The sequence below is a fragment of the Prionailurus viverrinus genome, chromosome X (genome assembly GCF_022837055.1).
Source record: "Prionailurus viverrinus isolate Anna chromosome X, UM_Priviv_1.0, whole genome shotgun sequence".
Lineage (NCBI taxonomy): Eukaryota > Metazoa > Chordata > Mammalia > Carnivora > Felidae > Prionailurus > Prionailurus viverrinus.
The window spans coordinates 100,563,200-100,586,458 of NC_062579.1; the positions used below are offsets into that span (position 1 = coordinate 100,563,200).

At 49.5% G+C, this 23,259-nt stretch overlaps 1 protein-coding gene and 1 pseudogene across 6 annotated transcripts in view; one reads left to right on the top strand and one right to left on the bottom strand.

The window, feature by feature from the left end:
* Window positions 1–23,259, bottom strand: part of ELF4 (E74 like ETS transcription factor 4) — a 50,235-nt gene that overhangs the window by 15,956 nt on the left and 11,020 nt on the right. For 2 of the 6 annotated variants that reach the window (XM_047843122.1, XM_047843125.1), the window contains exon 2: window positions 21,029–21,095. The exons of 3 other annotated variants lie outside the window; for them this stretch is intronic. The gene's annotated coding sequence lies outside the window, so the exon portion shown is untranslated. Of the gene's footprint in view, window positions 1–5; window positions 114–21,028; window positions 21,096–23,259 lie in introns of those variants that run through there. One more of the 6 variants, XM_047843127.1, reaches the window with a different exon arrangement.
* On the top strand, window positions 10,043–10,518 carry LOC125156897 (40S ribosomal protein S11-like; annotated as a pseudogene).

The following is a 23,259-nucleotide window of genomic DNA, read 5'->3' on the forward strand; positions in this document are numbered from 1 at the left end:
CTTACCTCCCAAAGCCTAGTTCCTGCTGCCATGGCCCTCCTGCCAGCCTGCTCTGCTCCTCTGCTCTCGAGAACGTGGGCTTTTACACCTCCAGGTACCACATCTTTGACCCTTAGGGTTGATTTTAATGGTACCCTTGCGTGTGCGTGCGCGCGATGGGTGTACAAACAGCCCGGTTCAACCACCAGCGCCTGAAGAACTGGGTCCAAGCACCATAGTCCGAGAGACACATTTGACTCCTACCTCCTTGACACACCTTTGGTAGTGTCGGGGTGGCAGAACCTTCTCCTGGCCCAGAAAGAAATGAGGAACTTCGGAGAGGGGCAAAGGGGAGGAAAGGGAGGAGGACCATGGGTGACCTCTCTGATGACCGCTCTCCCCCACAGAAGACACCCAGGCCTCTCCCACTTCCTTTCCGTTAGCCCACAGGGTTGGCTCCGCCCACTCTCCACCCCAGCCCTCACCCCACCCCCCACCCCCGCACCTTTCCACCCACCCTTAAAAAACTTCGAGAAGTCACTCAACTCAACCTGGCAGGTCTGAGTTTCCCTTTGGCTAAGGAGACAGCCCTGCGAGGACGAAGAGGAGGCCCTGGGAAAAACACAGTTCCACCCCTCCCTCCCTCACCCTACCCCCACCGGGCCCTGCCTGTGACCCTGTCTCCAGTGGCCTGCCCGAGAAGCCTCCCAGGGCCATTTATGCTTGGAAGGTCTGTCTCCTGTAGCCAAAGCGCCCCAAGGCTCGCATTCCGCAGCTCCCCGCCCTCCCTCAGGCCGGCTGTCTGCCCCCAGGAAGCATTCTCATACTAATCAAATGAAAGGGATCACTTTCACCTAATCCCACTTTGTCTAAACACGAAACTCTGGTGTCTGCTCCCTCTCCCCGCAACAAGGTCATTCAGCGGCAGCCCTTCCCTTCAGGTTTGCTCATTGCTTTGGCCTCTCTTGACAGATCACTTCTTGTTTGCGAGTTCACTGCTGCTCGCTGCCTGCAGACCTTCCCTGTACCTTTCTCACCTCCCCCATTAGGCAGTGGCTTCCTTGAGGGCAGGGGCAACTGTGTTGGTCATCAGTGAAACGTTACCAAGCTGCACTGTGCTTGGCATGTGGCAGACACTCAATTTATGTTTGCAGAACAAACACATGAATGAATTAACGAACCAACGAACGAATGAATGATACTGGTCAGTCAGTACCAGTGAGGTGTGTTTTCTGGGCAAGAAGTATATCCGTGTGTCCATTGTTTTTGGGGTAAGAGAGAGATGTGTGCTCTGGTCTGTGTTACATCTGGGTGTTTGTGCACTGTAATTTACAATGGGAGTTCTCACTGTGGGTGTGCACGCACACCATGGACTTACTTGTGTGCAGGGTGCGCGCACATGTCCCAAGTATGGGGATGTGTGCATGAGACGCTCTGTGGACCGGCAGAGCCACAAACTCAGTGGTGGGTCCCCCCTCCTCCGGTCCCGCCTTCGCAGAATGACAATGACAGACCGAGCTATGGCCACCGCTGCTGCTCCCTCCTGCCGCTTCCCAGGAAGAGAGCTAGCAGCAGAATATGTATGTGGCTCATGGGTTCTTGGGGTGAGTGCACCAAGGTCCACTGTGCTAAGGAGGTGGTGGGAGAGGGAAGACAGCACCGCACTGTACTGGATGGGATCCTTAGCCATCTGTGCAAAGAGAGGTTTGAAAGAAGAGGCTAATGTAAGTGCACTCTTTAAGTGTCCACACGTCTAAGGATCTAAATTCAGGACTGAGTTGGTGCAGGTTCTGCTGACCCAGGACTGTGAGAATTTCAAGGCTGCAGGACCCAGCACCCAAGGCTGATCCTGGTGTCTTGTTCTGCCCAAGCTCCAGCCTAAAGCTAGTAAGGTGAAGGAGTGTGGGCGGGGTGGAGGGAGGAAGTAGCTGTCCTACTTTTTTGGTCAAGGCTAAGAAAACTCCCTTCCAAGCCCCACCATGGAACCTTCTCCACCATAAAGTTTTGCCCTTTGCCCCTCCCCCGTCAGATGTTTGAGGATTTGAAAGTGAGAGGTGGGGAGAAGCTCATTTGCATGCTCACTCACTCTCCCCAGCAGAGGAGTGACCCCCCCAGTCCCTAAAAATAACCTCCCTCTCCCAGGAACCTGAAACCAAAAAAAAAAAAAACCACCACCACAGAAGGCCCGCCCGGCTGGAGGCCAGGGAGGCCTGAGAGGCCCACACCGGGGGGGCTCTCCTCCCTGGTGTCCTTTCAGCTCTTCCAGGGCCTAGAGCCCTGGACGCTGCCTTTACGGTGAGTGGGGCACTAGGTGGGTATACAGCACAGACACCCGGCTTGAGTAAGAGATGGGCCTGGGAAGTTTTCCACCCGCCCTGTCATCATACAGATCACAGCTGGCTCCAGTCAGAGTCTGCTCCCAGGGTGGCAAGAGCTCTACTCCCTTCACTCCCCTGGAGGCCACTGCAGGATCCCTGGCTCCCAAGACCTTGTCCTACTTGCACTGAAAGCAAAGCGTCTGGAGAGCATATGGCTCCGGACACCGTGTGTGAGGAAGCGAGTGAGCCTGTGCCACAGGAGGGAGCAAGCAAGCGAGGGCGCCTACATCCCCAGCCTGCAAATGCACACCTCTGGCTCACTGTGGTTCTGACTGCATTTCAAAACCAAAATAGCAAAATAGAAGTGGTTTGGGCTGCTCCTGCGTCATCACAGCTGGGCCCCCTTCAGAAGTACAGACCCTTTCTGGGGCTGTCACTGGAGCGCAGTCAAGCAGTGTCCAGCACCCACCCATCTGGGCCTCCTCTGCATACAGGAAGCAGCCCCTATGTAAAAGCCACATCCACAGTCTCTGTGGAGTGAGTTTAAATCTACACCGGTTCAGCCACTGGCTCTCACAAAATCGCTAGTAACACCCGTGGCATTTTCACGCAGGCCAGGAAACATGGGGGCCAGATGGTCAGCCAGGCCACAAAGCAGAGTTCTCCTTCTCCAGTTCCTCATCCTCTCAGAGCCAGCCCTCACTCCTGAAATACCCAGCCCTCCATGAAACCTTTCTGGAATTCTCTGGAAAGGAAGTGACAATTTCCTTCATGCCATTTCCCACTCCCTCAGCGCCCCTCCCCCACAACCACAAACAAAATGGAAACTACCCCAGGAACAGCTGTACCCTCTACTTAAAAACAGCCCCTCCTCTGGCTAATAGTCATCCAGAAGCAAATTTGCATGCTGCACCATGTGACCAATGGTGTGTACTTAAGAGACAGAGGGCCAGAGCCAGGGGTCCAGTCTGTAGCCTTGGACAGAGCCGAAGTAACCGGTCTGTGGGATACCCCCTACAACCTTGACCCTGATCTTCAAGCCAAACCCTCCTCCTTGAGCAAATGCGCAGTGAAGGGGCCCCAGCCACAACTATTTTGTCAGCTCCTTCTCCTCTATTCCTTTCTTTTCACCACCCCCTTATGAGATGAAATCAGGAAGAGGAGGAAAACATAAAGGTTTTGCAAGCTCTGTTGGTTGGGGTTTCTCTTTGCTTATTTACAAGAAACCCAGTTTCCTTCCTTGGCCCACGGTCACTGCTTGCTTCCAGCATAGGGCTTGCCACAACTCCGATGGTGAGGGAGGCCCAGAGCTCATCTCCAACTGCCCTTATCCTTTATCTGCTCTACTTTTGATTCTACCTTCCCAGGCCGTGAGCTGTCCCAGTGGAGGGGCGATTAGGGCTGCAGGAGATGGTAGGCCCCCTCTTTCTCCAGAAGACCCATAAGCTCACCCATGGTGTGTGCCGCCCAGGTTTCGAGGAGGAGGAGGGAAGCCCTCATCTGACTGTATCCCAACCCGACCTGAGACCCCGGAAAAGGCAGCCATCTTTCTGGGCTGTAGCTTCTGTCATCCTTATTGAGGGTGAGGGCTAAGGGTAATCCAGGTTTAGCAGATGCTCACTAGGGAGTCTCGGGTGAATGAAGATGGTGGTGGGAAAGCACTTTGGAAATTAAAAAACACTCATCCAGATGACGAGTTTCAGGTGACCCCCAGAGAGCAAATGGGGCTTGGGGCCCCATTAAGGCCCCAGAAGTCCCCCATTGGCTCAAGAACATAGAAAACTGGAGACTTCCAGTTGTTGGCTTGAAGGGGCAGGCCCCTCACTGGGGTTGGGGGTCCCCGCAGGCAGGGGCAGGTTGCTCTGGTTGAAGCAGTGCTCCCAGGCCCCTGTCCTAGCTGCCTTCACCCCACCCCAACACTTTCGGTTGTGGTTATGTGGCAAGAAAGGCTCTACAGAAGCCCCAGTAGGGGAGCAGGGTCAGGGGGAAGGGTTACTGACGGAACCTATTTCCCCAGCAGCGCTGACTCCCAGGGGCCTTGCCTGAGAAAGCCAAAAGAGCACCCCCTGGAGGTGCCTGTGGCCACCACACCCTCATCTCTACCACTCCAGGGGCCTCACCAAGAGAGTCACTAAGCTCTTCTGGGAAATGAGGGACAGGCCAATGACAAGGAGAACAGACAACAGGAAAGAAGGCAAAGTCGAGTCCAGAGCAGCTACTGAATGAACCCCAGTTCGGTGGGCTGCCAGCCACAGCCTAGGAGGGGACCCCAGAAGTCCCTGCAGATCATAAGGGAGAAGATCCAGCTTTGCCTTGGGGTTTAGTCAGGTGATCTTCCTCCTCTGTGAAATGGGGGCACCGTCCCTAGCTCAAAGAGTTGTCATGCAAGGCCAGTGAGTTCATGTGGGTGAAAACTTTGTTATGTCCCAAATGTGTTTTTCAATTTCCTGGTGTGATTGGTGTCTTTTTGGCTACAGTCACTCATCAAACATTTGGCATATCTTTGCCTGGATGGACAGGAAGACAGGACATGGAGGTGGTGGGATGAGATGAAGGCAAGGGAGGACATAACCACAGCCATGAAACTCATGGGAAAGGGAGGAAACCAGCTTGACTGTGCGGGAGGGGGGTTGGCTGGGGGATCAGGGATATCAGTTGGATAAGGGCATAGGCCCAAGATCCACCAGGTGGTGGGATTGGGATTTGAACTTGATATACACAGCGACTGGGAGTTCCTGGAGATTCTTGAGCAAGGCAGGGCATAAAGCAAGCAGTTCTTTAGGTAGGTCCCTTTGGTATGAGTGTAGGAGTGGAGTGGATGGAAGGAGATCTGGTGGGGCAGCTGGAACCCAGGAGGCGAAGCCCAAGGCCACTCCAAGGGAATAAAATGACAGATTGTGGGGTAAGACAGTAGTTGTGGGGACCCCAAGATGTGGAGCCTGCGGTAAAGAATGTTAAAAGATATGAAGTGATTGGGACAGGAAAGATGGCAGGAGAATGAACTCAACTTGGGCAGTTTGAAATTGGGATCATCTTGAAAAAAAACCCAGATGGAAAAAAAGAGGACGTGGACATTTTGCGCGCGCGCGCGCACACACACACACACACACACACACACACACACACAGCATCAGCAGGAGGGACCGCTACAGGCCTTCAGTGGCCAAAGGAGCAGGCCTGGCCTGGTGAGGCTGGCAAGCCAGACACAGTCCCATGGCAGAAAGTGGCCTGCGATGAATGAAAGGCGGCTTCAAACGGCACACACCCCACCTCTGCCTAGGAAGGCCTGCTTATTTCCATAGGTGGGGTAACAGAAACACTGACCAGAGACGAATTAAATTTATTAGTGGGTTTTCTAGAAGCTGGGGCAATCTGTGGCTCGGCACCAACAGGATATTAAGTCAGATAACTTTTATTGAAGGGACAGTGTTCTTTCTCAAAGCCCCTGCCAGGCTCCTTGCTCAGATCTGGGACTACCCTAGGCAGGAGGGGCTGAGCTGGGTTCACTGCCTGTTTGGCGGGGGTAGGGGGTCCCTTTCAAGTGCCCCATTCCCCCACAGGCCACTTCCCAGGCCAGCAAAAGCAAAGGGAAGTCCGGTGTTGCCTGCACAGAGGGGAGGGTGCAAGGCTGAGGTAGAAAGACAGCCTATTGGGGTGCAGGCAAATAGGGAGGGCAGCTTCAGTTCTGATGTCACCGTGAAACCCTGGGGTTCCTCCTTCCCCCTCACCTACACTACTCAAAACTTCTTCATGACTCAGAGTCCCACGATATCAAAGTAAAAAGGGGCCTGAAAGATCATGGCATCTATCCCTCGTGTCATCCAACTAGAGACAACAAGTTCCCGAGGGAAGAGAAATGACTTGCTCAAGGTCACACAGCCAGTCATTATGACTCCCAGGTGACCTTTCTTCCTCTCCTCCTCATTGTCTCTCAGCATCCTCAGTAAAGCCAACCCTTTCCTCTGGTGAGACCAGACAGCGGCCAGAGCCCCAGGGCTGGCAAATAACAATGAGGCCACACGTGTGCAGAACACATTTAACTTTTGCAGCAACTTCCCCACCTTCAGGCCTTTGCTCACACTGTGCCCTGGGTTTGATAGGCCCTTCCCCAATTTCTGCAGCCCTAATTCCCACATAGTATTCAAGATCTGAAGCAAATGTCACCTCCTTTTCATAGCCTCACCTGCTTCCTCCCCACCAAGTACATTCTCTCCTCCTCCTCCTCCTCCTCCTCCTCTTCCTCCTCCCAACACATGAACTTGACTTCTTAGACCAAAGTATGGGTTGGCAAACTATGGCCCATGTGCCAAGTCCAGCCTATCATCTGTTTGGTATGGCCCATGAGCTAAGAATGGCTTTTACATGTTTTAATGATTTGGACAAAAATAAACAGAAGAATAATATTTCATGCCATGTGAGAATTACACAAAGGTCAAATTTCAGTGTCCACAAATAAAGTTTTATTGGAATGCAGCTATGCTCACTCGTTTACGTGTTGTCTGTGGCTGCTTTTGCATTGTAAGTTGAGTTGTGACAAGAGTTCATATAGGCCACAAAGCCTAAAATATTTACTATCTATCCTTTGCAGGAAAAGTTTACTGGCTCCTGGACTAAAGGCTTCACTCCCCTTCAGTGTGAAGAGGTTAAGTTCATTTCTGAGAAGAATGTCACAGAGCACTCAGAAGGCACCAGGAGGGAGGTGTGGTACACCAAATACAAATTCGGCAGGTTGTCATCAGAAAGAAAATCCTGGCCCTGTCTCTGCCCATGGTGTGACCTTGGGCAAGTCACTTCTGCTTTGTGGGCCTGTTTCATCAGCTGCACAATGAGGGGGTTGGACTGGAAAGTCAAAGCCCTTTCTAGCCCTATGATTTAGAGTCAGCAATCTGTTGCATTTCCAACTCATGCAGTTTTGTGCAGGCAGTCTTGATCATTTTCTCTCAGAATAAGAGCTTACAGAAGGTTCCCCTGCCCAGCTGTGGTTTTCCGCTGCCACTGTGGGCCCCCCTCACCCCATATTCACATGCCCTGCCCCACCCTTCCCTTCTAGCTGACCTGACTGCCCTTCTCCCTGAATTCCTCTCCCATCAAAATAGAAATGGCTTCCTCTGAGAGCCCCCCACCCCTCCAATCCGGTGGGCCAGGAGTATCCATTTTTTGTGGGGGGAGAGGCAGGGAAAGAAGGGCTCTCAGCTCTCCCCAGCCTCTCAGGGCCCACAGCAGACAGGCAGTGAAGCAGGGGATAGGGCCAGCTCTCACCGCACCCCTACTCTGCCAGAGGAAACAGCCCCTCTCTGCCACTTCCTGTCCCAGGGGTTTGAGCAGTTTCCCCTTCAGGGCCTGCGGGGCCCTCCCGGCCCCGCCCCTGCCCCACACAGGTCAGAAAGTGCAGAGAGGGGAGGGGCCCTGCGGGTGAGGGGGGAGGATCCCTCACAGGAAGGCTGAGGAGACAGCTGTCTACACAAGGGGACACCCCAGCAGCTCCACTGCCAGCCTGCTAGAGCTGGGGGCATGGGGACTGGGAGGGAGTAGGAGCTGTCTCTGCACACCCTCTCCGGTTATTGGATGAATAGAAGTGAGTTTATCACTTTACCTAGCTATCACCTTGAGGGGGCGGGTGCAGAATGAGCCAGGCCTTGGAGGATTGGATAAAAGACCCGACCGTATGCTCAGGTCAATGTCCACCTGGAGCTGATCCTCAGCCCCAGGTGGCTTGGGATGGAGCTATGGGCTGAAGCAAGAGCCTGGGGAAAACAGGCCGACAACAGGGGTTAATTGGGAGGGGCAGGTGACAGGGAAATCAATGCCACTTCACAACTTTGCATAATTTTGTCCCTAGCACCAGTGGACAGAGACAACAATGGAGAGCAAAGTACAGTAACATGTGGGCCAAGGGTAGCAGCATTTTCTGGGTGATAGAACAGGAAGCTATCACATTCCATACCTGCTACTGACTTGGTTTTTTTCTTTTTTTTAAGTTTATTTATTTTGAGAGAGAGAGAGAGAGGCTGAGAGAGGGAGAGAGAGAATTCCAAGCAGGCTCCGCATTGTCAGCACAGAGCCTGATGCAGGGCTTGATCTCATGATCTGTGAGATCACGACCTGAGCTGAATTAAGAGTTGGATGCTAAACCAACTGAGCCACCCAGGCACCCCATACCTGCTACTGATTTGCTGTGGTGACTTCCACTTGTAAATACCTCCCAGTTGCCCTTGCAAGGTGGGGCTTCCAGAACTGGGGTGATGTGCCTGTGAGGTATCCTGCAGGCATGTGACCAGCTCTGCCAGGCCCTTCCAAAGCAGTGGGTCAGAGAAGCAGTGGAAGCCTGAAGCCCTGGACCTCTGCCCAGTTGCCAGTGCTCCTGGGGACAGGTTAGAAGTACGTGATGATGGTTCTAGAAGCCTTGACGCCTGGGATAGGGGGCTCATAGTGGATAGATACAATCACTTTGGTCCCCCCATGTTAATATTGTTCCATGAGGTCCGAGGTGAGAGAAGTTAAGGGGACTCCTACACGTGATGGTAGTGGGTGAGCTGACAAAAAATGGATGGGAAGATGGTCTTGACACCTCTCTCAGTTCTGAGATTTTTTTTTCTCAGCTCTTGCGACTTTGGCCAAGATCCCTGCCCAGCCAGGCCGCCTGTCAAGAGAACAAAGTCTCTCTTTTCCCTCTCCCTCCACACACCCCAGGGCAAATAGGCCCCAGTGCCCCAGTGATAGGGCCCCACACAAACTTGCTTCTCCACCCCCAGCTGCACAGCTGGTATGGGGGACGCCAAGGAAGCCTTGGAGACAACATCTGGATGAGCACCTGGGCTTCTGCCAGCCCCTCCCTACGTCTGCAGTGCAAACCCAGGGCCAGGGCTTGGTTACAAGCCCAACTCAAAGCTGGTGGCACGTGTTTGGAAAGCACATCTAGACTGGAAGGAGGGGGTGGAAGCACTTGAGAGCAATGCCAACTTAGGGCAAATGCTTGCGGGGCTGGCACAGATCTGAACTATCGCCGGCTGGGATGGCAGGTGTGGCCACTGTGGTCTCACCATGGGCCCGTTGCGGGAGGAGCAGAGGGGTGTGGTACTTGTTTAAACGTGGGTAAGATTTTCTTTTTTGCCCTCTGATATCACTTGAAGTTGTTCCGTCTGCATCTGGGGAAAGGGGCCAAACAGTAAAACTTACAGGGTGACAGGGTGGAGCGTAGGGAAGGTGGCAGGGATTTACATTTATTGGGTACGAGCTGTAGGGTTGGTGTTGTGCCAGGCACTTTACATAGCCTATCTCCTTTCATTCTTAACAACATCCTTACAATGTAGGTAATCAGTGGCAGAGCTGGGGTTTGAACCTAGGTTGACTTCCAACTACTACACTCTCTTAACATTGTTTTCAGTGAACTCTTTTTTGGTAATAATAGTATTTTAATAGTTTTATTTTATTTTATTTTTTTAAATTTATTTTGAGAGAGAAAGCATGAGCATGTGTGCAAGTGGGGGAGGAGCTGTGAGAGGGGTGGGGGCAGGGGAGAGAGAATCCCAAGCAGACTCCACATTGTCAGTTCTGAGCCCAGCACAGGGCTGAACTCACCAACCGCAGAACCATGACCTGAGCCGAAGTCAGACGTTTAACCCACTGAGCCACCCCAGTGTCCCTTAATAGTTCAGTTTTAAAAACAGCAAAAGTGAGGCTCAGAAAGGACTAGGTAACATGACCAAGGTCACACTTCCCATCAAAAATGGAGGCAGACCTTTTTTCAGGCAGCAGGGATGATGGCGGACATTCAGACAGAGTGCCTATCAAAAGCAGCTGACCATCTTTCAAAATAGGAAGAGGGTCCTGCTTGGAGACTCTGGAAAAAAGAAGCTCCCACAATATGACAAACACACTGGTCTGGGTTTCAAGACGCTCAAGGCCTTTAAGGGCACCTATACGGACAAGAAGTTACCCTTCACTGGCAATGTCTCTGAGGGCAGATTGTATCTGGTGTGGTGGCCAAGATGAAGACGCAGAAGACCACTGTCATCCACCAAGACTACTTCCACTACATCTGAAAATACAACTGCTTCGAGAAATGCCACAAGAACATGTCTGTACACCTATCCCATTTCAGGGACCTCCAGATTGGTAACAGTGTCACAGTGGGTGGCTGCCAGCCTTTGAGTAAGACTGAGCGCTTCAAATGCTTAAGGTCAGCAAGGCTGCCAGCAAAAAGCAACTCCAGAAATTCTGAGACTAGATATCTGCTCATACCTCTAAGCAAAATAAAGTGATTTTCCTAAGCAGATTAAAACACACAACTTTTTGAATTAGGTATCATTATTACCATTTTATACAGAAGGGATCTGAGGATCAAAAAGGTTAGTAACCTGGGGCGCCTGGGTGGCTCAATCGGTTAAGCGTCTGACTTCGGCTCAGGTCATGATCTCACAGTCTGTGAGTTCAAGCCCTGCGTCGGGCTCTGTGCTGACAGCTCAGAGCCTGGAGCCTGCCTTGGATTCTGTGTCTCCCTCTCTCTCTGCCCCTCCCCCGCTCATGCTCTGTCTCTCTCTCTCTCTCTCAAAAATGAATAAATGTTAAAAAAAAATAAAAAATAAATAAAAAAGAAGAAGAGAGGCAGAACTCAAACCCAGGCCTGTGTGCCCTTGATCTCAAAGCCTGCGCCTTTCCCACTATCCCATGCTGGTGATCATTTGCTCAGATCCCTAGCCCAAGGTTTGCTCACAACACCCAACTTTGAATGTTCAGAACCTCTGTGATGCCCCTTCAACAAAAGCTTCCCAGGTCTGTGACCCATCCCCCTCAGGGTCTCAATCTGAAGCAAAGCTCCATCTAATAAGTGAATTCTAACTTTCTGGGCCAAGTCTGCACCAAAATAGTTACAACTTGAGCTCCTGTGGCCAGATATGGAGGAAGGGTACATGTAATAGGAGGCTTCCAGCTCTGTTGATGAAGGAGGCTGTCTCTATTACTGTACCTCAAAGGACCTACTGTTGTCAGAGAGTTCCTGGATCCAGACCTGTAGTGATCATGTCATGGTCCCTGCCCCATAAATATACACTTGCTCTCAGCTTACACATAATGTAAGTCTGGGTTCCTATCTCAGGGTGTTGATTCATTCACATGTTTATTCAAACATTTATGGGAAGTCAATCCTGAGTACCTCATAGACGGCAGGCCCATGGCCAGGGACTTAACACCAGGCCCACCCTATTCTTTTCTATGGTAGGGTCTGTTCATTTTTTTTAATTTTATTTGAGAGAGAGAGAGACAGAGAGAGAGAAAGAGAAAAAGAGAGAGAGAGTATGTGTGTTGTGTGTGTGTGTGTGTGTGTGCGCGCACACACACACACATGAGCAGGGGAGGGGCAGAGAAAGAGAGGGAAACAGAGACTCCCAAGCAGGCTCTGGGCCGTCAGCCCTGAGCCCGATGCAGGGCTCAATCCCATAACCCTGGGATCATACCCTGAGCTGAAATCAAGAGTCAGATGCTCCACCAACTGAGCCACCCAGGTGCACCTGGTACGGTCTCTTCATCTCTAAGTTCCCAGTAAGCTGGGTTAGCCCATATGCCTAAATAATATTGCTGGGTTTTTCTCCCCAAAATACATCTATAACAGGGGCGCCTGGGTGGCTCAGTCGGTTGGGCGGCCGACTTCGGCTCAGGTCATGATCTCGCGGTCAGTGGGTTCGAGCCCCGCATCGGGCTCTGTGCTGACAGCTCAGAGCCTGGAGCCTGTTTCGGATTCTGTGTCTCCCTCTCTCTGACCCTCCCCTGTTCATGCTCTGTCTCTCTCTGTCTCAAAAATAAATAAACGTTAAAAAAATTAAAAAAAAATACATCTATAACAAATATCTCTCCATAACTGAGGCCCAGAGGTTGGCAGCAAATGGGAAGTGATTGCTAATGGGTATAGAGTCTCTTTATGATGAAAATCTTCTATAATGGATTGTGGTGATGGATACAACCCTGTGAGTATACCAAAAGCCACCGAACTGTATACTTTGAGTGTATAATTGAGTGAACTGTATGGCATTGAACTAAATCAAATTAAACTGTTATTTAAAACAAACAAGCAAACAAAAATGAGGCCCAGAGAGGGGCAGCAGTTCACTCAAGACCATGTGCAAGTTGCCAGAGCAGCTCAGGCCAGACTCCAGGTCTTCTGATTTCTGATTTTGAGGCTCTTGCCTTCTATCAGAGTCCTCACAACCCTAAGCAAGGATAAATGCTGAGGTTCAGTGATTGTGCAAAGCTGGGCCAGCCTCATGCAGGAGGGCTGGTGGCTGGACCTTAAGCAATAAGGTAGGCAGTAGAAAATGCTGTAGGCCAGGGACTTTCATTTAGGTCTGCCATGAGCATCACCAAGTGCCTGCCGCTCTCTGGACCCCACTGTCCCCATCTGTGAAGTGAAGTGAATGAGTTTGGTGGTCCCTTGCAAAAGGCTATACCAGCTCTGACCCTCTCAGGATCTTTTTTTTTTTATTTAACTTTTTAATGTTTATTTATTTTTGAGAGAGAGAGAGGGAGAGAGACAGAGTGCAAGTGGGGAGGGACAGAAAGAGGGAGACACAGAATCTGAAGCAGGCTCCAGGCTCCGAGCTGTCAGCACAGAGCCCAATGCGGGGCTCGAACTCACAGACCGTGAGATCATGACCTGAGCTGAAGTCGGACGCTTAACTGACTGAGCCACCCAGGCGCCCGTTACCCTCTGAGGTTCTAATTATAAAGTACTGCAAGATGCAACAGAATGGTGTGTCAGATATGTGCTTCTTCTCCAAGAGCTGCAGGAGGTCTTGGACACAATTAGGTGTTCCAAGTGATGCCCTTCACTGATAGTGATGACCAAGACGTTCCTGTGAGAGTCAGATTGTCTCAGACAATTCCACTGCTGAGTTTCTGCATGGGAGGTGGGTAGCTTGGTCCTGATTTCCCCCCACCAGCAGTGTTAGGTGGGAGAATAAGCCATCCTAGAGACCCAATGATCATGTCCTTTGGAGATATCAGGCACCAGGTTCTTGGCCTGGTGCCCAGGCAGCCCCACCTTGTGCTGAGCTTGCCTCCTTGGTGGAGGGAGTGATTGCTGATGGTCTAGCCCCTGCTGGACAGGATGTTTCCACATCAAACCCCACTTCCTGCAGCTAGGCCTGGGCTCCGGTTCCCCCCTTCTCCTGCCATCTGGTCGCCTGCCCTCTGCCCCCTCCCCTTGCTGGGTGTTTACAGGCTGTCTTATCAGCCTGGGGAATCTGTGCCTCACCCAGTCGGCTGCCCCGCCCCGCCCAGCCCAGACAGTCTGCCCAGGGCCCTACCTGCCCGTGGTTTTGCCATTGCAGGCACACGAGTCTGGAACCCCCTTACACCCCTGGCAGGCAGGGGGTGTGGATGAAGTCTTGCTGCCTGCCAGAGTGAAACCTGAATATTCATAGTGCTTTATCCACCTTGCCCAAGCTGGGGGAGGGCAAGCATTCTTTGTATATTGTCATCATCTCTATCTGCAGGCTATGGGGACAGGAATGAGATGCTTGGGTCACTGAGAAGGACAACTTTGGCCTGGAGGCCTTGACGGCTCTTCTGTTCTCCACCAAGAAGAGATGAGCATGGGCAACACCAGGCTCTGAGAGTACCTGCATGTTTTCTTTTTTCTAACTGAGGAGAACTGTAAACACTCCAAGCTAAAGGTGGGACAGAATGAGGGGTCATAGGCTGAACCCGGTGGAGGAAGGAAGGCTGGGGAATCTGTAGGTATGGCCTTAGCCAATCCATGCTGACATCAGAGTTTCATAAGGCCCACACTGTCTCCATCCTACCCTGGGATCTGCTCACCCACTAAAGGCTAAGATAAGGCCAGGGCTAACTAAGCACTGAGTAAGCCCAACAGCTTTCCCTGGGAACATAAGGGCTTAGATTCTTCCATCAAATAAGTTTGAACCAAGGAGGGGGACAGGGATGGGGACAGCAGCAAATGAACAAGCTGCAGGTGATGGATGTGCCTTCCAGAACTTTGGGCTAAGATCCTGAAAGTTCAAGTTCTGACCTGTCCATAAGCAGGTCTCACAGGGACACAGCCTGCTTGGTAAAGCTGACCAAGCCCCACAGTAAGAATCAAAGCCACAGTCCAAACCCAGCTCATCTTTCAGGAGCTTTCATGTTGTTTGCTGATAAATCTATTAAAATATACTTAGGCAGGGGCACTTGGGTGGTTCAGTGGGTTAAGCGTCTGACTCCTGGTTTCGGCTCAGGTCATGATCTCACAGTTCATCAGTTCGAACCCCGTGTCTGGCTCTGCACTAAGCGCAGAGCCTGCTTGGGATTTTCTCTCTACCTCTCTCTCTGCCTCTCCCTCATTTGCTCTCTCTCTCTCTCTCAAAAGTAAATAAATAAACAGTAAAAAAAAATAGATTTAGGCAGTAGATTGCAACATTCTCACTTAAGATAAAATGCCATACTTCAAAGAGATTTATGCGACTGTGTCCTTCTAGGCCCCTGGGATAGAATTCAATAGTTTGGGGCGCTTGGGTGGGAAAGTTTGGAAAGACTCTGCTAAGGCAATTTTGCCATTAATGGACTATGTAACCACAGGCATGTCAAGTCATGTGGCTCTCACAGACTTGGGCCTCCTACCCTGCTCTGCACTATAGATCTCATGCTGCCCAGCACTCTTCTGACTGACCATGGTAGCAGTCAAGACTCCATAAACCACCATCCCATCTCCCCAGGAATGACTTCCCCACCACTCTGAAAAATCACAAACTATTTCGTGTCAATGTGTTAATGGGTGACATTAGGTTAATGTGTCACCTCTCTCCTTAACACATTTCCTTTTAAAAGGCCATCTGGAGTTACCCTACCCTAACCTAAAGAGTGGCTCTGGGGCAATAGTGGGGGCAGGGGAGCCAGGCAGGTATTTCTTGATGGCGCTGCCTCCTCTCACAACATTAGCCGTGGAGCAATCCGGCCTTTACCATCTACTCCCCCCACCTGTGGTCCATGTATAGCGTGGACGAGAAAGCCTTAGAAAGACTAACAACCAGGCCTGGTGCAACAGAAAGCCCACTTGACTGGGACTGAGGAAGAGTAAGTCCTAGTCACGGCTCTGCCTCTGCCTAGCTTCTCCCTCAGCCTTTGAGCCAGCACCAACTCCTACTCCAGGGCACACATTTAGATCAATGGCTGTGGCCATACCAGCTGTACTCCACAAAGCTTTACAGTCCAAACTCATCTGCTTGGTTTCCAAAGGTCCTTCACAGTCTGACTCCACCCTACCTACTCAGCCTTGTTTCCCATGATTTCCCAACTCAAGCCTGGGCTTCAAGCCCAGTGGTCTCCTCATGGTCCCCTGAGGGAACATTCCAGGCTCATTCACGGAGTTTCTCAGGCTTGCCATGCCCTTGCTGCTCTGTTTTGGTTAATCAAATAATGCCCATCCAGCAAGGTCCCATCCAAGCTCCCCAAACACATGGAGCTGTTGATACCCTGATAACTAGACTGCACACCTATGGAGCCCCCTTTTCTAGATGCTAGCCCAAATTCGACCACAGGAGCTCTTAACGCCACACAGGCTTAAACTACTCTTTAATTATTTCATGTGTGTATCTTGTTTCCCCAATAGGCAGTCAAATCCATGGAACCAAGGCCTAGCTCATCTTCTCCTGATTCTAGCACAGGCCTGGGCATTCATGAATTAAGTTCATGTGAAGTCTCTTCAAGTGAGATCTCTAAAATAGAGATCCCGGGTCCTGACTGATCTGAGAGCCACGATCTATGGGTGGCATTAGGAATAGAGTTGGGGGACAAAGGTCTCCAGTCTCAAACATTACTTGTCCCCTCTTGCTCCATGAGTCTGTTTAGAGAAACACACGCTAGCTAGAGTCATTTATTCCAAGCTGCATCAAGAAGGCGGTTGGTGATCAATCAGATCATCACCAAAGCATTCTCTCTTTGTACAAAACCACAGTGTTTCCACCCTGGGCATATTGGGTGCTGATCTGATCACTGGACCCTCTGGAAAGATTTCATGATTCTGGATCAGGTCTAAGACCTAAAATGATTCAGAAGAACAGGGAGTGAGGATAACTATATGAAGACAAGCTTTTCTGTGTTGTTTTTTTTAAACAGGGTGGTTTTTTTTTTTGTAATTTTTTTAATGCTTATTTATTTTTGAGAGAGAAAGGGAAACAGAGTGCGAGCAGGGGAGGGGCAGAGAAAGATGGAGACGCAGAATCCGAAGCAGGCTCCAGGCTCTGAGCTGTCAGCACACAGCCCGACGCGGGGCTCAAACTCACAAACCATGAGATCATGACTGGAGCCAAAGTCGGATGCTCAACTGACTGAGCCACCCAGGCGCCCCAAGACAAGCTTTTCTTAAAAAATGTTTATTTATTTTTGAGAGAGAGGGTGGTGAGGGGCAGAGAGAGAAGGGGACAGAGGATCTGAAGCAGGCTCTTGCTGACAGCAGCAAGCCCAATGTGGGGCTTGAACTCACAAACTGTGAGATCATGACCTAAGCTGAAGTTGGACGCTTAACCAACTGAGCCATCCACATGCCCCGAAGACAAGTTTTTTTTTAGAAGAGGCCTTATGTTGTCCAGACAGAAAAGGTTGAGAAGGGATATGATTGGCATCTACAAAATGATGTATGGAGCAGATAATCATGGGCCCAGTCACCAAAAATGGTTTGTAAATGAAGGGCAAATAATAAATAGTCCTATTTTGCAAATACATAAGTTTGTGAACTTTGGAACTCTTTAGTTGAAGAATATCAATGAAAAGATCAAGCATCTTCTTTTTTTTAAATTTATTTACTTATTTTGAGAGGGAGACAGGGAGAGAGAGAGGGAGGGGCAGAGAGAGACAATCCCAAGCAGGCTCTGCACTGTCAGTGCAGAGCCCAACATGGGCCTCGAACTCACAAGCCACGAGATCATGACCTGAGCCGAAATCAAGAGTTGTACACTTAACCAACTGAGCCACCCAGGCACCCCTAAGCATCTTCTAAATGACAGTTACATCAGGGTCATCCATGGTTATAAAACAAGATCACAAAAGCACAACCAAACATATCTGTTATAACAATTACTGCAAATAGGGTAAATTCAAGTGTTAAAAGAAAACGATATTGACAATCTCATTCTAAACTTCATGTGGAATTGCAAAATAATTAAAATAAGCAAACACAACTTTGAAAAAGAACAAAGTTGGAAGGCTAACACTACGTGATGTCAAAAATGATTACAAAGTTAAATTAATAAAAAAATTGGCATTGGTGTAAAGATAAATAAATAGATCAATCAGTGGAACAGAATACAGAGTCCAGAAATAAGCCTACATATATAATGACAGCTGCAGTAGCCTAACAATAGCTTTTTCAACAAATGGTACTAGAGTGATTGGATATCTATATGTAAAAAGAGAAAAAATAAATTTGGATTCAAACCTCTTGCCACATAGAAAAATTCACTCAAAATGGATCGAAAGACCAAAATGTAAAACCTAAAACTATAAAACTTATAGAAGAAAACATAAGACAAAATATGTGACCTACAGCTAGGTGAAGAGTTCTTAGATACAACACCAATAGCATGATCCATAAAAATAAAAATTGATTAGTAGGACTTCATCAATATTAAAACCTTCTGCTCTTGGGGAGTGTGGGTGGCTCAGTCGGTTAAGCGTCCGACTTCGGCTCAGGTCATGATCTTGCAGTTTGTGAGTTCAAGACCCATGTCGGGCTCTGTGCTGATAGCTTGGAGCCTGGAGCCTGCTTTGTATTCTGTGCCTCCTTCTCTCTCTCTCTCTCTGCCCCTCTCTGCTCACGCTCTGTATCTCTCTCCTTCAAAAGTAAATAAACATTAAAAAGATTTTATAAAAATTAAAAAGAAAAAACTTCTGCTCTTCAAAAGACGCTGTGAAGAGAATGAAAAGGCAAGCCAGGGACTGGGGGGGTGGGGTGGAGTGGGAATCTTTACTAAGCATGCATCATCTGATAAAGGTCTTGTATCTAGAATGTATAAAGAACTGTCAAAACTCTAACATGAAAAACAAATCAATTTTCAAATGGGCAAAAGATTCAAACAGATACGTCACCAAAGAAGATATATTGGTGACACATAAGTATATAAAAAGATGTTCAACCTCATCCATCATTAGGGAAATACAAATTAAAACCACAATGAGATACCACTGCACATCTATTAGAATGGCTAAAATTAAAAAGACTCGCCAAGTGTTGGTGAGGGTGCGGAGCAACCAGAACTCATACACTGCTGGTGGGCGTATAAAATGGTGCAACCACTTTGGAAAACAGTTAGACAGTTTCTTAAGAAGTTGAACCTACAACTATTGCATGATCTAGCCATTCCAGTCCTAGGTATTTAACCAAGAGAAAAGGACATATATATAGCTATACAAAGATTTGTACACAGATGTTCATAGCAGCTTTGTTTGTAATAGCCCAACACGAGGAGTGGGGAGGGAGGGAAGCCACCAAATGTCTGTTGACCAATGAATAGATAAACGATGTATCATATGTCCATACAATGTGACGTTATTTAGCAATAAAAAGGAATGAAATACTTATGTATATAACAACATGGACATGCTGACTGAAAGAAGCCATACAAAAGGAGAGAACATGCTACATGATTCCATTTATATAGAACTCTAGAAGATGCAAACTGTTACAATGAGTCATAAATAAGCCCTGGAGCTCTAATGCACAGTATAGTGAATATAGGTAACAATATTGTATTGTAATTATCAAACTTGCTGGGAGACTAAAGTCTCTTACTCCTACACAGTCTTGAATTGCTCTTTAATCACTAAAAAAAAAAAAGGTAATGATGTAACGATAGAAGTGCTAATTATCATTACAATGGCAACCATATTACAATATGCAAATAGCCCACTATGGGGCTAAGTGCATGTGTATTACTAAAGTTCTAGAATTGGGTTTAGATCCTTCAGAGCAGGGGGCTGGGTCTGCTGTGGTTGGGTTATTTTTTTTTTTTAACATTTATTTATTTTTGAGAGAGAAAGAGACAGAGCATGAGCAGGGGTAGGGGCAGAGAGAGAGAGAGAGAGGAAGACACAGAATCCAAAGCAGGCTCCAGGCTCTGAGCTGTCAGCACAGAGCCTGACCGTGAGATCATGACCTGAGCTGAAGTCAGACGCTTAACCCACTGAGCCACCCAGGCGCCCCGGGTTGTTTTTTTTTTTTTTTTTTTTTTTTTTTTTTTTTTTTTTTTTAGGATCAGAGTGGCGCCAAGAAACTGGTCACCTAATGTAACAGACAGGTGTTTTCTGGGCATGGATTCTCACAGAATCAACACAGCTGAACTAGCCTGTTTTATCCTCTGGGGGCAACATGGGAAAAAAGACTGATTATCTCCTAAATCTATGTCTAAGTACCTCCTTGCTATCAGGTCATCAGGAATTTGGGGAGGTTAAGACTAATTGCCCACTCTCCCATCCCCCAAGGCCTAGCAGTTCTAAACCTGAGGGGTGGAGACAAAGGCACTGAGTAAGTGGCTCAGGAGTGGTCCATGGGTGGTCTAATTTATCCTGGGCAAACACGATCCACTTAATAGCAGATGGAACCTCCAAGGTACTTTCTGGGAGGCCTCTGGAATGGAGATGGCACTCAGCACCCTGGGAATTCTTCTGGGCAAAGGCAGTGCCCCAGCTCCAACCCAAGGCCTCTGGGCATTAGCCCCGAATGGATGCATAATCTAATTCTAGTAAAAGGAGGGAGAAAGTGAGCAGCGGTTGGCCAGTTGGCTCCCAGAATTCAACACTCAGCAGGGTAATAATAACAAACTGATGGTTGCTAAATACTTGCCAGGGATGGAACATGAGGCCTTCTCTCAGAGGAACTAACTTAACTCTTATTCCCACAGCCAATGATACTCAAGATGAAAGTGGCAAAGAGATAAAGATGGCAATGTGAATAAAGACACTAAAGACTTGCTTTTTGCTCTTCACAGCACCACCGCCTGCCACATGGAAGGACTGTATGTTGCACACACACGTCTTCTTCCGTATCCCCTCCTTCTCCAGTGTGATGGCAGAGCTAACAAAGGGTTAGCAGAAAGATACGGGAAATCTCCATCTCAGTTTTAGGAATGGGTATGGCAGGCCCTGCCAGTACTGCCAGAGAAGCGATGGATCCCTGGAGTTGGCAGAGTCAAGGGTGTGTGAAGGGGTGACAACAAGCACAGCATCAGCCACAGGAATAATAGCAGCTAACACCTATCCTATTGGGCAGGAACTATGGGCCAGGCACCATGCTGAGCGCTTCACATACCTTATCTCATTTAATCCACATTCTAACCCTGGCAGGTGGGCACCAGGACCCAGAGTGGTTAAGTGACTAGCCCAAACTCACACAGTCAGTAAGTGGCAGGTCTGGAATATGGACACAGAGAGCCTGTGCTCTTCCCCCTTCTAGACAACACGCTTCACTGGAAGTATATTGGGTTAGCCTGGAAGAAGAAAGGAAGCTTCTGGAAGGGCAGGTGAACTGAGAAGCAGGAAGTACCAGCACTGGGACAATAAAATGGTCCATCAAGAAGGTGGGAACCTAAGGCAAAGCTTGCTCAACCCAGGCAGGCTGCTTAGCCTCTTTCTTCTTGTTGGTTCAAGAAACATTCCAGTACTTTCCCTTACAGACCCTCCTGCATGAAACACCTTTCCCTGAGCCTCCTTCTCCTCTGATAGAAGGCTGGAGTCTCTGCCAAGAAACTCACCTTAGAACATGATTTCCCAGCCAAGAAGTCAGGGCACTCTGGTGTGTTCCTGTGGTGTTGCCATGTGCTGGGGAGGGGGCAGGGAAAGAGGGCAGTGAGAGAGAAAAAAATGATGCGGGGGAGGGGGGATGTGTGTGTCTGGGTGTTTTTCTCCAGTTAAACCCAACAAGAGCCAAGTTCCTCTCTACACTCAGCAATGGGAGACACAGAAGCAGCAGAACAAATATATGGCTAGTCCTTGCCCTTGTCTGCATGGTCTGGGAAGAAACCTGTGGGACTCTCTAGACTCTTTGGTTCCCAAGCTGGCTGAGGAAATGAAAATCTCTGTCTTCCACCTGAACTTCCAGGCTTCCAGAGAAATCCCAGAACTCCTGGGAAAGGTGGGACCCAACCAGGCCAAGCCTGCTGTGAACACTACTGGTGTGTCAATCTTCCCGTGCATTTGGTGCCTTCTACCTCTCTTCCCCTCTTTTCCCCAGGGTGTGTGTGTGTGTGTGTGTGTGTGTGTGTGTGTGTGTGAGTGTGTGTGTTTGTGTGTGTGTGTGTGTGTGTGTGTGTGTTGGTGGGGGTGGGGTAGCTCAAAACAAAATCCCTTCAGGTTGGGTGGCGAGGAAGCCTGCCTACCCTTTGTGTCTTATCAGTACACGCTGGGCTCCCAGTCTGGGTCAGCCACTTTCTATCTCTCCTTGGAGGGGAGATCAGGGGTTTGCTCCGAGCCACCCACACCCCCTGACCTGGTCTTTTATGTGACATGCATTTGCCAAACAATTATCCAGACTTCGAAGGTCAGCCTGCAGCCAGGGGAGACAGAGAAAGGCGTCTTTTCTCCCTTTTCTGCCCAGCCAAATCTCCCCCACGCCGACCCCTCCCACTTCAAGGTCTAAGCTGGATTTGAGCCTCGGACCTCACAAAGCCTTCCCTCCCTCCTCCAACTGCCGACCTCAGAGCTCTGGCCGCCTCTGGCCCCTGCTCTGAGGAGCACAATTAGCACCTGACCAGTCGCGGTCCAGGCTACTTGTCCTCGCCTCTGATCATTTCAGGGTCTTAGTCATCTTTACACCACCACCTCCTCTGCTGTCTCCTCCACAGTGCCTAGCACAGGTTGGGCACACAGTACGTGTTAATAAATGGCTGTTGAATTGAAACTCGGCAGCCCCTATGAGGTCAGAACCCTCACGAGCACCCCGACCAGCAGTTCCTTGGCAACCAGCGCCGGGGCCTGAGCTATAGGGCATTACTGGCGTGGCCACTATTACAGACCATGTGAGGCTCAGCGGCCAGAGATTTGCAGGCGGGTTGGTGTTGATGAGAAAAGCCTCTGACCTCTAGGAAAGCGCCCATAGGATTCTGGGTACCTCGGATGAGTTTCCTTTCTCCCCTGCAGAACTAGTTTTCAGTGTGAGAACCACAAAGGAAATAAATTGGCAGCGAAGCCAGAAACCTCTTTGCAGCTTAGAAATCCTGGAGAGATAACCAAGCCCAGGTTGGGGTCAGGCCCAAGCTTGAGGACAGAAGGCTGCCGGAGGCCCTTCCCAGTTCAGCAGGAGATCTCTGGGGGGTGCATGGCAGGGGGCTAGAGGGGTGTTTGGGGGTGGCCCTAAGTAATGCCATCCTGCCCTGGAACCCAACAAATCAGGCCACTGAATGCTCACCACCTGCAGCCCATGAAGGAAGCAGGTCTCCCTTCCCCATCATTCATCCAAATCCCAAGGCAATTCAGGTGATGCATCCAGACCAGAACCCAGCCAGGGTTCCCTGGCAAGGAGAAGCCTCCAAGTCTGGGGCGCCTGGCTCCTCACACTAGCTCAGATATTCGAGGCTGGCTTTGGATTATGCGTATTTATATAGATGAGTAGCCACTCTCCCTGGCTCCCTCTCACACCCCACACCCCACATCCCAACTCTGGCCTGCAACAGAAGGTATACACAATCCTGGAAGGCAGGTGGTGTCTTCTTCACCTCCATTATTTTCCTCACTGCCACTTCATTGATGCCTGCTACCATGACTGGCTCTCCGCAAATGTTTGCTGAGTGGAGTCTCAGTTTTAGGCACTGTATTAGAAAACACCATAATGCTAATTCATGCTCACTATGTGCCATATGCTGTTCTAATAAGCAGCTTATGTGTATTGATGTACTTGATCTTCAGAGCATCCTTATGAAGTAGGGCTCATTTGAAAGATGAGGAAACAGAGGCATACAATTGATTGGGATCGCGTAGCTAGTAAATA